Genomic DNA, 13,713 nt, shown 5'->3' on the forward strand with positions numbered 1-13,713 from the left:
GAACTGTGGGGTTTGCATTCTGCTCATTTCAACACTTTTCTGTTGATATCAACAGCAGCCCTGAACCATGGTGGCATCTGTTAGTAGCTGAAACAGGGCACCACCACCCCCTGTCATATGACAATGGGAAAGAATCACAGAGAGAGAAATTTTCTTCTAACACTGAACAAGGAACTTTATTCTAATAAAGAAAACAGTATTATCCCTACAACTACACACTCTTTCTCAGGATTGTGGGAGTTTCTGAGAGTGAAGCTGTGTTTGGTATGTGCTGTGTGCACTAGCTGTGTTTCTGATAGTCTGTTTGTTTTTGGTATTACTTGGTGTTTCTTTTTTTAGGGAGGTTGCTTGTTCCTCACCGACTTTTCCTTGAAGGGCATGGAGGAGAGGGTTTCTCCCTGGCTTCCTCTTCAGATGGGTTTAGTGATATGACCTGCAATCATGGGGGTGTGTGCCTGATGTCTACTGCACCACAGATGATGTGTTGCTGAGTGTAAGTAAGGTTATTGACTGTGCTAATATAAAATCTGTCTCTCAAATGAGTAAATCTGCAGTGATTTTCCTGACCCAGGAGCAGTTTGTGAAACATTTGGTACAGGAGAGGCTCTGGGTCCAGGACTCTTTTGTTGAAGTAGTTTTTTTTCCAGTTGCCGCCCCCCCCCTCTTTCTTTCACAATGAGACACTAGTGTCTGCTCTCTCCTGTTGTGGGAAGGTAGTTTTTGTTGTTAGGATGATTCTGTTAGGCTTCAAGAACCCAAACGTGAGGCATGTATTGTGCCTGGTGAGTCTTCAAGCCCCAGATCCCGCATTCTGTAGTCCAGGCTTGGGGCTGCACTGCCTACCCTTCTTGGGAAAATAGATTTGCCAGTTGCTCTCATGGAATCTCTCGCCTTCGTGGATGATGAAAATGTGGCTCAATGTTACAGTGGTAGCTCAATGTTCTTCTGAGTTGGTGGAGCCTGAGGGAGATGAAGAGAATGGCAATGATCTCTCTGACTCCTGATGTTCCAGCAGGTCAGCTTGATAGGAAGGGTGGGTACAGGCTGAAGGAGATCAGTGACTTTTGGGATAGCACTAAAGGCAAGCAGGGAGTTGAGATTGAGGTGTATTTCCCCAATTTACAGCACTTTGCCCGCCCGGATCGGCGGGTAGCAATCGACTTCTCGGAGTTCGATATATTGCGTCTCATCTAGACGCGATATATCGAACTCCGAATGCGCTCCCATCGACTCCGGAACTCCACCACCGCGAACAGCGGTGGCGGAGTCGACGGGGGAGCCGCGGACGTCGATCCCGCGCCGTGAGGACGGGTTAGTAGTTCGAACTAAGGTAGTTCGACTTCAGCTACGCTATTCGCGTAGCTGAACTTGCGTATCTTAGTTCGACACCCCCCCCCCAGTGTAGACCAGGCCTCAGTTGCCCTTGTCTTGAGACATACCTCAGTTGATTGTAGGAAACATTTCCATCTCAAAGAGTTGTTGAGCAAGGTGAGGAAGTGTGCTGGGATTGTTCAAGATGTATCAGCTTCACTTTGCTCAAACTACCTCCACTTTCTATGGTTTCTCTGCTGTGTGGCACTGTCCTTTTAGTCTCTATGGTGCTGCTCAACTTTGCCTCTCTAAGCATTAATGGATGCCAGGATGGCCATAAAAGGGCACAACTCTTTGAATTTTTCAGACAAACAGGCTGATGTTGTCATTATGCAAGAGACACATTCAGACCTTGATAATCAGGGGAACTGATTGAAGGAATGGGGCGGGGAATCTTTCTTGAATCGTGGTTCTAGTGTTCTGCTGGAGTAACTGTTCTCTTTTCCCAGGATGCAGGGACACAGATCCTCTTTGTGAAGGAGATTGTGCAGGGTCGCTCCTCCAAGTGGAAACATGTATTGAAACTACTGTATTTAATTTTTGTGCTGTGTATGCTGCTAATCTGGGGTGAGACACTTTCCCATGCTATGGGACACTTTTTCTGCAGACACTTTCCCATGCTATGCTTGGCTGTGAGCCTGATACTATTATTGTCCTATCAGGGGATTTCAGTTGCACTGTATATTATGTTTTAGACAGGAACCATGAGGAGACACACCCTCATTCAGCCAGGGAACTGTATTGTCTCCTGAAGACTTTTGCACTAGTAGATGTTCGGATGTTGTCTCATCCCACTGCTGGGCAGTACTCTTGACTGAAGGCTACTCCCAACCAGTTCTCAGGAGCTAGACTGGATCACTTTTGTACCATGAAGGCCACTGTGAATATGTTTGTTTGGTCTTCTATGTCTCCACTCACTTATGTATCCGTCAGTGTGTCTCACTGTCTTCTGCCCATGCTTCCCACTGGCACTTTAATACCAAAGTATTACAGGACTTGAATTTCATCCAGATGTTTGCTGTGTTTGGGGAGTGCTGGTGGCAGCACAAGCCCCTGTTTGAGTTCCTGAGACATCACAAAGGTCCATATCCAACTGTTCTGCCAGCAGTATACCCAGGCTGCTATGCAATCCTTGTGTCAGGATATGAGTGCTCTGAATTGAGATCACTTGGGCCTTCCTGGCAGCTTTGATGTGGGAAACCCAGTGCAGATTAACCAAACCTTAAATGAGAAGTGCCGGCTACTGTGATGCTTCTTGGAAGAGAATGTGCAAGGAGCCCTAATTCAGGCCCATTTTACTCAGCTGCATGAAATTAACACTCCCACTAGGTTCTTTTTTGAGTTGGAGAAAAAAGTCTACAGACAGAGGACAGCTTTTTTGCCTACGGCTGCCAGATAAGAACATAAGAATGGCCATACTGGGTCAGACCAATAGTCCATCTAGCCCAATATCCTGTCTTCTGACAGTGGCCAATGCCAGGTGTTTCAGAGGGAATGAACAGAACAGGTAATCATCAAGTGATCCATTCCCTGTCACTCATTCCCAGCTTCTGGCAAACATAGGCTAGAGACACTTCAGAGCATGGTTTTGCATCCCCATCCATCATGATTAATAACCATTGGTGGATCTATCCTCCATGAACTTATCTAGCTCTTTTTTGAACCCTGTTATAGTCTTGGCCTTCACAACATCCTCTGGCAAAGAGTTCCACAGGCTGACTGCGCATTGTGTGAAGAAATACTTCCTTTTGTTTGTTTTAAACTTGCTGCCTATTAATTTCATTTGGTGACCCCTAGTTCTTGCTAATTCACTTTCTCCACACCAGTCATGATTTTATAGACCTCTATCATATCCTGCCTTAGTCTTCTCTTTTCCAAGCGGAAAAGTCCTAGTCTTATTAATCACTCCTCACATAGAAGCTGTTCCATAACCCTAATATTTTTTTCGTGCTCTTTTCTGAACCTTTTCCAATTCCACTTAGAAATGGGGCGACCCCCACATCTGCAGGCAGTATTCAAGATGTGGGTGTACCATGGATTTATATAGAGGCAATATGATATTTTTTGTCTTATTTTCTATCCCTTTCCTAATGATTTCCAACATTCTGTTCTCTTCTTTGACTGCTGCTGTACACTGAGCGGACGTTTTCAGAGAACTATCCACAATGACTCCAAGATCTCTTTCTTGAGCGATAACAGCTAATTTAGACCCCATCATTTTATATGTATAGTTGGGATTATGTTTTTCAATGTGCATTATTTTGCATTTATCAACATTTATGCATGGTCATCTGATGGCTGATCCTGCTGAGATCTGGAAAACAGCTGTTTCTTTTTATAGTACTTTGTATTCGCCTGAAGCTTGTGACATGCTGGCAGGGAAGGCACTGCACTAGGGGTTATCCCATATGACTGGTGAGGAACAGTGGTACCTGGATTCCCTGTTGTCAGTACACAAGCAGTCCAGCAGCTCTTTACAGGCAAGGCCAAGGTATCTGGGGGCTGTCATCTTATACTCCTGGGGGAATTCTGTGCCACTGCATGTGCACATAATTAATGAGCCAAGCATATTTTTAATTTTTTGTGCAGAAAAAGCTTCTGTTGAAAAGCTTCTGTAGTTCTGCCTTTTGCCCACCAGAAAGTGCTGGGGCAATAGAATGCAGCAGGTGCTTCTAATTAGGGAAGAGAAAGAGCCTGCCTTCTTCATAGCACCAGATCAGGAGAGAGGGGCAATGGGGAGTCAGACAGAGGCTCATAAGGGCTGGTGGATGAGGACAGACTAGGGAAGGGGCTCAATGGGAGTGGAGGTGCAGGGCCACTGAGGGGTAGGAGGTACAGGGCCACAGGGGCAGAGGGGTGGCTGAGAAGGGCACAAAGATACACAGGGATGGGGGAGGGGGTGCAGGACAATGTAGGGACAGGGGGTGGCTGAGCGGGGGCACAGAGACACCTCGGGATAGGGGAAAGGGGTGCAGGGTCACGTGGGCATGGGGGGGTGGGTGTCCGAGTGGAGGTGGAGAGACACCTGTGCCGGACCGAATGGGAGAGCCTAGGGGTCAGCCAGGGTCTGCTTGGGGGAAGCTCCCTAACAGTCCTTTCCTGCTCCCCACAAAAAACCTTTTCCATACTTTTCCCACCCATACCCAGCAACCCTCCAAGTACACACACAGGCTCCTTCCCAGCAATTATTTCCCTCTTCCTCAGCTCCTCCACTACCACTGACTCCCCACAGCCTTTGCACTGCTTCTGGGGGGTGCCAAAATATGGTTGTATATTGTAGTTTAAATGAATTATTACCCAGACTTCTGTATTAATATGCCAAGTAAGGAATCTATTTGGCAAATACATTTTCTGAATCTTTTTTGTTGTCTGTATTGTTATAGACATACTTGCTGACAGGTATTTTGAAATAAATGACCAAAAATAATTGAAACTCGTGTGATGATATTTTGTTATTTTAACAAAATATGCAGAATTTTGCAGAATTTTTAATTCTTTGTTTCAGAATTCCCCCAGGAGTAAGAATCTGAATTTTACAAGCAGTTTTGGCATCTTATCAGTCCTGACTTTTTGCTAGTGGTGCCAGAGTGTTCTCAGGAGAAAGAGCTGCCCCTCAGTTGCCACAGGGCTGCGATCACCCTGCTGCACACAAAAGGGGATCTCTGTGACTTATAGAGTGGATACCTATTTCCCTTCTCTGCTCTGATTTTAAGATTTTATCTAGGGTCTTAGCCAAAAGGCTGAAGAACTTTCTGGACTCTGCAATACACCCTAATCGAACATATTGTATTCTGACCCACTGCATTTTTTATTTTTTTTTAAATTCATGATTTTATGATTAACAAATTTTGCAATCCATATGTGGGGCTTGTTTCAATGGACCAGGAGAAAGATTTTGATAGTGTTAACCATCATCATGTTTTTAAAATGATAGAAGCTTTTGGGATTGGGCCAGTGTTCTCTTCATATATTTTTTATCATACCATAACATTTGTAATGTCCTAAAGATTAATGGGGATGTTAGCCGCTGCTTTGCAGTTTTCAGGGGCATTCATCAGGTGTCCTCTTCCTGGATGGTGTATACTCTTAGGTTGGAGCCATTCCTGCACCTCCTTAGAAGCCGTCTGACTGGCTTGTCTGTGCTGGGGGAGCTGGATGCTTTCTCACATCTGTTGGCCTATGCTGATATCTCCGTTTTTATCACATCTGATAAACAAGTGCAAAGTACCTGCACCTCACTAACTGCCTCCATAAGGTGAGCTAAGAGCAATTTGATCTTATTGAGTTCTTGGCAGTGTAGTGGTCCCCCCTCCTTTGTTGCCCCAACAATTTAATGGGGCACCACTGGGATTAAGGTGTTGGAGGGTCTGTTTCAGATCAAAACAACATATATTAAGGAACTGGGAGGGGGCTGAGGAAAAGATGCCAGGCTGCTGTAGAAATGGCATTGGCTCCTTCCTGAACTCTCTTTTTGGGGATGGGTTTTGACTGCCAATAACCCTGTGGCCTCAATGTTGTGGCAGCAACTAGTATTTCTGAACCCTCCTCCGGGCCTTATGGACTAGATTCAGACACATATTAACCAGGGTTTGTGGTTTGTTTTTTAATAGTTACCGCTGGTTGCACCCTGCGTTTGCTGTTTCTACCATTAGATGAAGAGGGCTAAGGCTCACTGATTTATTCAGCAAGGTGGCCCCCTTTCGCCACTGGTCTGTTTGGCGGTTGCTATATTCTGACTCCATGCTGGCCAGGATGTCCCTTGTCTTCTCTCTCCTTCCTGGAGGGATGAGCATTGACTCCCACCTATTTTTGCTGGCATCTGGTCGATTACCGAGTCTAGATTTGCTTCCAGTCTACAACAGTATTGTTAATTCCTGGCAACTTCTGTGAAGTGCGTGACTGGATTAGGCATTTTCCGGTTTATGGCTCTGGGAAGATCTGTATTTGCAGAGAGTTTTTGCAGGGACTGTTCTTCTGGGACAGAACTGTGTGTTTCCCTCACTAGCTGACTCCCTTTTTGTGCAGGAGCTCCTTGTACAATCAGACAGATTGTTGTCCTGGAAGGGTTCGGTGAATGTTACTTTTTCAACTATGACCAAGAAGTAGCTCTATGGCATGTGTGTCAAGGTGCAGCATTATGCCATCCTCTCTTATCTCCCTAGTACAGCCTGGGGGATTCCCTCTGTCTCTGGGTGACTCTGTGTCCCTGGCTTGGAGGATGTTGTACAAACCTCCTCTTCCGAAGTGCTCTGGTGACTTGTAGTGGAAGATTCTGCATAGCCCCATAGCAACCATTAGTTTTGTTCACCATATTACCCCCAGGTGTCTGCACAGTGCCCCAATGTGCAGACACAGTGTTTCATTGTTTTTCCCTATATTGCCCCATCTGATTCCTCTTTTTGTTGTTTTTTTTTTGCAGCAGCTTTTCAGTGGATTGGGACTGGTTTTCTCCAAGCCGCTGTTTGTTCTCAGCATGAGATACCATGTTGCTTTCATTGGCCTGGGCTCCTGCCTGGCTAAGTCTTTGCTGGGTCACGCAAACCTAGTCATTCTGAAATCTCACGAGAACAGAATGGCCAATGTAAAGTGGTGTGATGTGCTAGAGCTGTTCTGTGCACTGATTGTGGCTTGGCTGCAGTCTGATTATACTTTGTATAAATTGGCTTGTAACCTGGACACTCTTTGGTTGATGTGATGTGTTAATATTTTGAGTGAACTTGGTGGTGATAGTACTTTAGTGATCTGTGTTTAATGTTCACTTCAGATGTGTCTTGCTTTATTTTATTCATGTCTTTTTCTGCATATATTGTAATTTTATGTGAATAAAGGTGTTTTTCAGGTCTCTCATTCTCTGTTTCACAGCAGATTTTTTGTTTCGAATCCTCCCCAGCCTCTCCCATGTCTGACTTCAGTTTTAAAGAAAAAGTACAGATGCCCTCACAGCCTTTTCTGTACCATATAATTGGAAAGAAAAAGAAGAACCTCTTGGCCTCATAGGGAGAGGAGAGAAACACACACATTGCTAGCACTTCCTTGTCCACTATCCTCCCCTTCTTTATTCCCAGTCGCAGGAGAGAGACAATTCTAGCAACCTCCACATTTGGACCTGGCTCCAGCCAGACACCCTCATCAACCACCATGGCCCTGTTCTCTTACCACTAAGATTTTTCAGGTGATGACCAACTCCTGTCCTCTATGTATTTTCCTGGGGCAGCAGACTGCTCATCCTCTATCTTCTCTCTTTGGAAGCTAGCAAGAAGTCCCACTGGCCCAACCCACCAGATAAAAACCAGAGCAGGGTTTCCACACAGCCTAGGAAAGATCAAGACAAGTGGGATTGTCATTCAGCCTGAGTGAGGTTTCCACTTAGCTTAGTGCACTGTGGCACATATTGCCACATAAATGTTGAAGACACAATTCACCAGCGCAAGGAGGGATATTTCCCTTCCTACCTCTGCCAGATGGTAGTGGCAGGTGGACAGGCCATCTGCTCCCTAAAGTGGGCCCTCTTGCTAAAGACAAGATAATGGAGGAGGAAGTAGCCTTTTGCCCCAAAAGGCAGTGAGGGAGAGGATGGTGGATCATCAAGGCCTCCCCTCCCCCCTTACAAGACATGGTAAGAAAGGGGGAAACTGAGGCTTCGGGAGAGTCAAAAGGTATGTGAATTGCGGGACACCCACACCTCCACTTCTTGTAATGATGGAATCAGGGTGGGGTCAGTGATGTCCACTGCTCTTTTCTGGCAGGTGTCAGGATGGCAGGAAGGTAAGGTACCTAGGGCGAACTTCTCAAACAGTTTTATGAGGTCCATTCAAATATGAACTCTTTTAGAAAACACTTCACTTTTGAAAAAATAGTTTAAGAGGCTCACAGCACCTAGAACTCTTCTAGGTTTGTTCAGCTGTAGTAAGAGTAATGATCCAAACTGGAATTTATGTAGGCCAGGACACTGGGTTAATAACCCTTCTCTATGAAAAAGTGTCATAGGAATTTTAATGATAAATGGCCAGGGACTCTCTTTTATGTCTCACTCAAAAAATGGTACTGCCAACAAGCACAGTGCCACTTCACACAGGATATTGATTCAATACTTATCTAAACGGTGCAGTGTCACAAGCTAACATCTCTGCCTGCCTTATCAAGCAGTCCCATTCAGGGCCTAACTCTACTTCAGTTTGAGAGCTGTAAGAGTTAAAACCAGAATTAAAATCCCCCCTTTCCCAAGCTATTGTGAAACCTGGATCTGGATTTTGGCTTGGGCCTATCTCTGGTGAAGATTACAATAGGCTCACTAGAAGAAAGAGACTTCATATAAGGTGAGTAGAGCCTGTAATTCCACTCCTTCCCCATAGTTGAAATGAGGGGTATTTAGCTATAGAGACAGGAGACAGACACCAAAGAGCAGAACTCTATTTGGGAACAGAGTTTATCCTCCTCCTCTATCACAAGGACCTGGGGGGGACATCTGGGATTCCAAGGAACCTTGCTAAATAGGAACAGATAGCCTCACAATATGGGAGCAAAACCAGCTTTATGATTGTAATTTGCTGGCCATATAATGACTAAAAAAGGCAACGTGTGGACAGAGGAACAAGGCGAATGTAGCTCTTTCTGTGAACTGTGAGTAACTAGCCAGGTCCCTGACTATTTTCCTCATGCAAGTGTACTGATCGAGATTCTTACAAACAGTGTCCAGTGTGTGGATTCGCTTCCTCTCTCCAAACGGGACTAGCTCATGCAAATGAAATAGAAGAAAAAGTAAAATTGAACCTTTAAAAAGCTTGGAGTTTTTTCCAGCTACACCATGGTTGATATTTCCTAGTGTCTTCCTTCCTCCTAACCTCCTACTTGTTTTCTGCCTCAGCCCCTGGGTTCTACAACCCTGGATGTTATTGTATTGATCCGGCTTAGCTAGTGCCCTGATACTATAACAACCTAAGAATGGTCATGCTGGGTCAGACCAATGGTCTATCTAGCCCAGGATCCAGTCTTCTGACAGTGGCCAATGCCAGGTGCTTCAGAGGGAATGAAGAGAACATGGCAGTTTTAAATGATCTATCCCATCATCCAGTCCCAGCTTCTGGCAGTTGGAGGTTTAGGGACACCTGAAGCATGGGGTTGCATCCCAGACCATCTTGGCTAACAGCAATTAATGGACCTATCCACCATGAACTTCTCTAATTCTCTTTTGAACCCAGTTATACTTTTGGCCTTCACAAAATCCCATGGCAATGAGTTCCATGAGTTAACTGTGCAATTTGTGAGGTACTTCCTTTTGTTTGTTTTAAACCTGCTGTCTATTAATTTCATCAGGTGACCCTAGTTTTTGTGTTATGCGTAGAAGTAGATAACGCAAATTCATTTTCTCCACACCATTCATGATTTTTATAGACCTCTCTCATATCCCCCCTTTGTCATCTGTTTTCTATGTTGAACAGTCCCAGTATTTTTGATCTATCCTTGCATGGAACTGTTCCATCCCCCTAATCATTTTTATTGCCTTCCTCTGTACTTTTTCCTATTCTAATATAGCTTTTTTAGATAGGCAACCTGAACTGCACACAGTATTCAAGGTGTGGGTGTTCCATGGATTTATATAGTGGCACTATAATATTTTCTGTTTCATCTCCTCTTCCACATTGTTAGCTTTTTTTGAGTGCTGCCATAGACTAGGCAGAAATTTTCAAAGAACTATCCATGATGATTCCAAGATCTCTTTCTTGATTGGTAACAGCTAATTTAGACCCCATCATTTTGTATAGCTAGTAATTTTTCCAATGTGTATTACTTTGCACTTAACATTGAATTTCATCTGCCATTTTGTCATCCAGTTTTGTGAGACCCCTTTGTAATCCTTCACAGTCCGCTTTAACTTAAATAGTTTGAGTAACTTTGTATCAGCTGCAAATTTTGCCACCTCACTGTTCACCCCCTTTTCTAAATTATTTCTGAATACGTTGACTAGCACAAGGCTCAGTACATACCCTAGGGGGGACACCCTGTTTTTTACTTTTCACCACTGTGAAAACTGGCCATTTATTCCTATCCTTTGTTTCCTATCTTTTAACCAGTTACTGATCCATCAGAGGAACTTTTCTCTTATCCGATTCCTGGCTTCCTGTTTCTGTCAGAGGTGATTGATGTCTTCAGTGGTTTAAACACCGGATTTTTTAAAGCCTTCCCAGGAAGACCTAAAAGGGAAGATGTGCTGCTACACTCCTGCCCATCCCAAAAGAAGAGAGACTTCAGGAGATAATACATAAAGGGACTGGCTACTGGAAAACCACCCAAACCAGGATCTGCTGTCGCAGCTTGAAGACATCCTCAGTCCTTCCATGGGGCATGAAGAAATTATATGAGAAGACCACAATCCACCTGCTACATCCCTGAACCACCTCCTAAAATATCTCCTCATAAAAGACCTTGTCAAGCTGCTGTCTATCTATCTAGGCTTTTATCCTGCACCTTCCCTTGCTGCCATTGGGAACCACTACAGTTGTCTGTAACTGGGAGCATGTTTCTTTGACTCATATGCTTGTCATCCACTGCAGGGAAAGCCACTGGGACATTGAAGAAGGTCGTGTTGTGTGTGAAGGGAAAAGGAGACAATGAGGGAGGATACTCAAAACAAACAATCAAAAAGCATAAGAAGTATAGTGTTTCTCCTAACTGCATGGTAATTTAAAGTGACAAGAGTCCTGTGAGAGATTTGTTAAATATGGTAGACACATGGTAGCAATTTAATATGCACAGCAAACAAAAGAAAGGGAAATGTATTAATGTCACAAATCGTGCAATTCAACTGGCTGGTTTAATTAAAGCATTACCCCATTTTGATAATGGAATTGAATGTTTTGGGAAATATTTTCTGACAGCGTTGGCTTTTCCTACATTTCAAACATGCTTATGGACATAAAAGACAACGGAGGCTGCTGAATAGAGACAACACAGGAGAGAGTAGGCTCCTACTGAACCTAGGACCTCAGGGATACAACACAGAAGCTTGTATATTAAAACAGTCATCACACCAGGCACATAGTTCATTTTAACTGATTGTCCTCTTTTTCTTGTGTGATGAGACAGGGTGAACAGAAATCCCCCATCTACTGTACCCATACCATTTGTTATTTTGTGTACGCCTGTCATATTCACTCTCATAAAGCTCCTAGCACTTTATTCATTTATTTGGATGTATGCTTTTTAATAGTATGGTTATGAGCTGGGTTGAACCTTATTATGGGTTGTGTTAAAGCTACATTGACAGTGAGGTGTGAATACACACTTCACTTAAGATACTTGTAAGAGACAGTTAAGGGGCCATGTCTAAAACAAAGCCTTTTAGCAACTACCCAAAAGTAAGTAAGTAAGTAAGTAAGTAAGTAAGTGTGTGTGTGTGTGTGTGTGTAAAAATCAAGCTGGAAAAGAGGCAGACAAGAAACTAAAAAAAGACTCAGAAGAGAGCAAGAAGGCCAAGCAGCAGCCTATAAACTTGGATGGCCCTTGGAAAGTTTAGAGAGGTTCCAGGTGAGGGATTCTGGCTGAAAGAAGCTTTGGAGTATAAGTTAAGAAACTTCTCCTTTTGTTTTCGGTTCCTTCTGCACCTGGAGACTTAGGACTTTGTGCATTTCTTGAAAAATAACCAAGAGTAAATCAAGGAAAATACCAGCCTCCATCATCAATTCTACTTCCAAATGGAACATACCCAGGGCCCCAAACGTTGGCTAGCTATTCATGTCAATGGTGAAATCCTGTTTCCAAGGAGAGAAATTATGAGCTGGTATTCCTGTTGACCCAAAATGGAGTAAATGATGGCCATACTTGCAGAAATCAAAGGGAGATCTAAAGCAGGAGCTGGATACTTCAAAAAAAAGGAATTTAAACAAAACTTCAAAACAAAAGCTGAAAGTTTCCCAGAAAACGCTCAAATGACTTGCAGGCTGTGATGAGAGCCTTGTTAGAGCAACAACTGCAAAGTGTCCAGATGGCGTGTTGCAGCTGGGTTTCCCAATCTGAGGCTGGAATGGTAAAATGGATTGATCAAGCGACCAGCCATCTGATCGCCATAGACCAGACGTTTTTCATCCGGATCGGATAGACCAAATAGGCTTTGGCCAATCTGGACCTTGCTAACTGAGATGAGGTGCAGAAAGAATTTAGGAAGCTAAAAATTCAGTTGCAGAAGAAAACCAAACCAAAGGGTCCCAAAGCATCGTGGAAGGCAGTTGCCTCAATGCAGAATTGGGCCCATCAGAAGACTTAGGTAGGAATGGACATTTACAACCATTTTCTACCCTATTTATAACCCCCAGAAGGGAGAGGTCAGGCAGTCCCACCTCAAATAATGCAAAAGCCTTGAGGGAAAAAGTCCCTGGGAGACTTATTTGGCTCGGCTCAGCTCAACATTATAGCTCAAATGAATGGTGGGGAAGGGGACAGAACCTTTAGCAGCCAGGATGAATGGCTCAGCTCTGACATTTCTGAGGGTAACTTCTGCAGCAAAGTGACTGAGTTATCTAAGCATGGTACACACTCTCACTCTGCGGTTTGGAGTTAGCCCTCAATCTCAGCTGGCCAGGGCATAGCTCAGACCTAGAAAGAGAAGGAAAGAATAAGCTCCATGTGAACTGTCAAAGGATCTGTGGAGATGTGTTTCTTGAGTATCCAGTTACCACCGAGGCCTTCCAGGATAAACTGGCAATGGACCAATTAATAGATACTCAGTTGGACTTGGACTAGCAGAAGGTGCAGGATAAAAGCCTAGATAGACAGCAGCTTGACAAGGTCTTTTATGAGGAAGTATTTTAGGAGGTGGTTCAGCCAAAGGAACCCAAAGACATTGCAAGAGGCTGTGGAATTTGCCACAGAGCATGACTCTTTTCTTGCCACAGTTCACTAGAAGAGGAAGCAGCTGCTAGTGAGGATGATGGAAGCTGATTGCCATGAATCCCATAAGTAGAACTCTGTGTCTAATATGTGATGAAAGAAGAGATTCTAATCTGGTTCAGGATAAATTTGGGACCACAAAGTTGAAGTTTTGAGGTACAAAGATCAGCTGCACACTTTTTTTAAATCTCGCCAGTTGAACAAAAATAACATGAGTAACCTTTGTTGTATAATTTGTGTGTGGATTGAATCCTGCTCCTCCATATACTCCAAGTGTAAACCGCTGCATACATCCAGCTATCCTATTTGCAAAAAAAGAACTAGATAAATTCATGGAGGATAGGTCCATCAATGGCTATTAGGCAGAGATGGTGTCCCTAGTCTGTTTGCCAGAAGCTGGGAATGGGCGACAGGGGATGGATCATTTGATGATTACCTGTTCTGTTCATTCCCTCTGAG

The sequence above is a fragment of the Mauremys mutica genome, chromosome 3, assembly GCF_020497125.1.
Source record: "Mauremys mutica isolate MM-2020 ecotype Southern chromosome 3, ASM2049712v1, whole genome shotgun sequence".
NCBI classification, from domain to species: Eukaryota; Metazoa; Chordata; order Testudines; family Geoemydidae; genus Mauremys; species Mauremys mutica.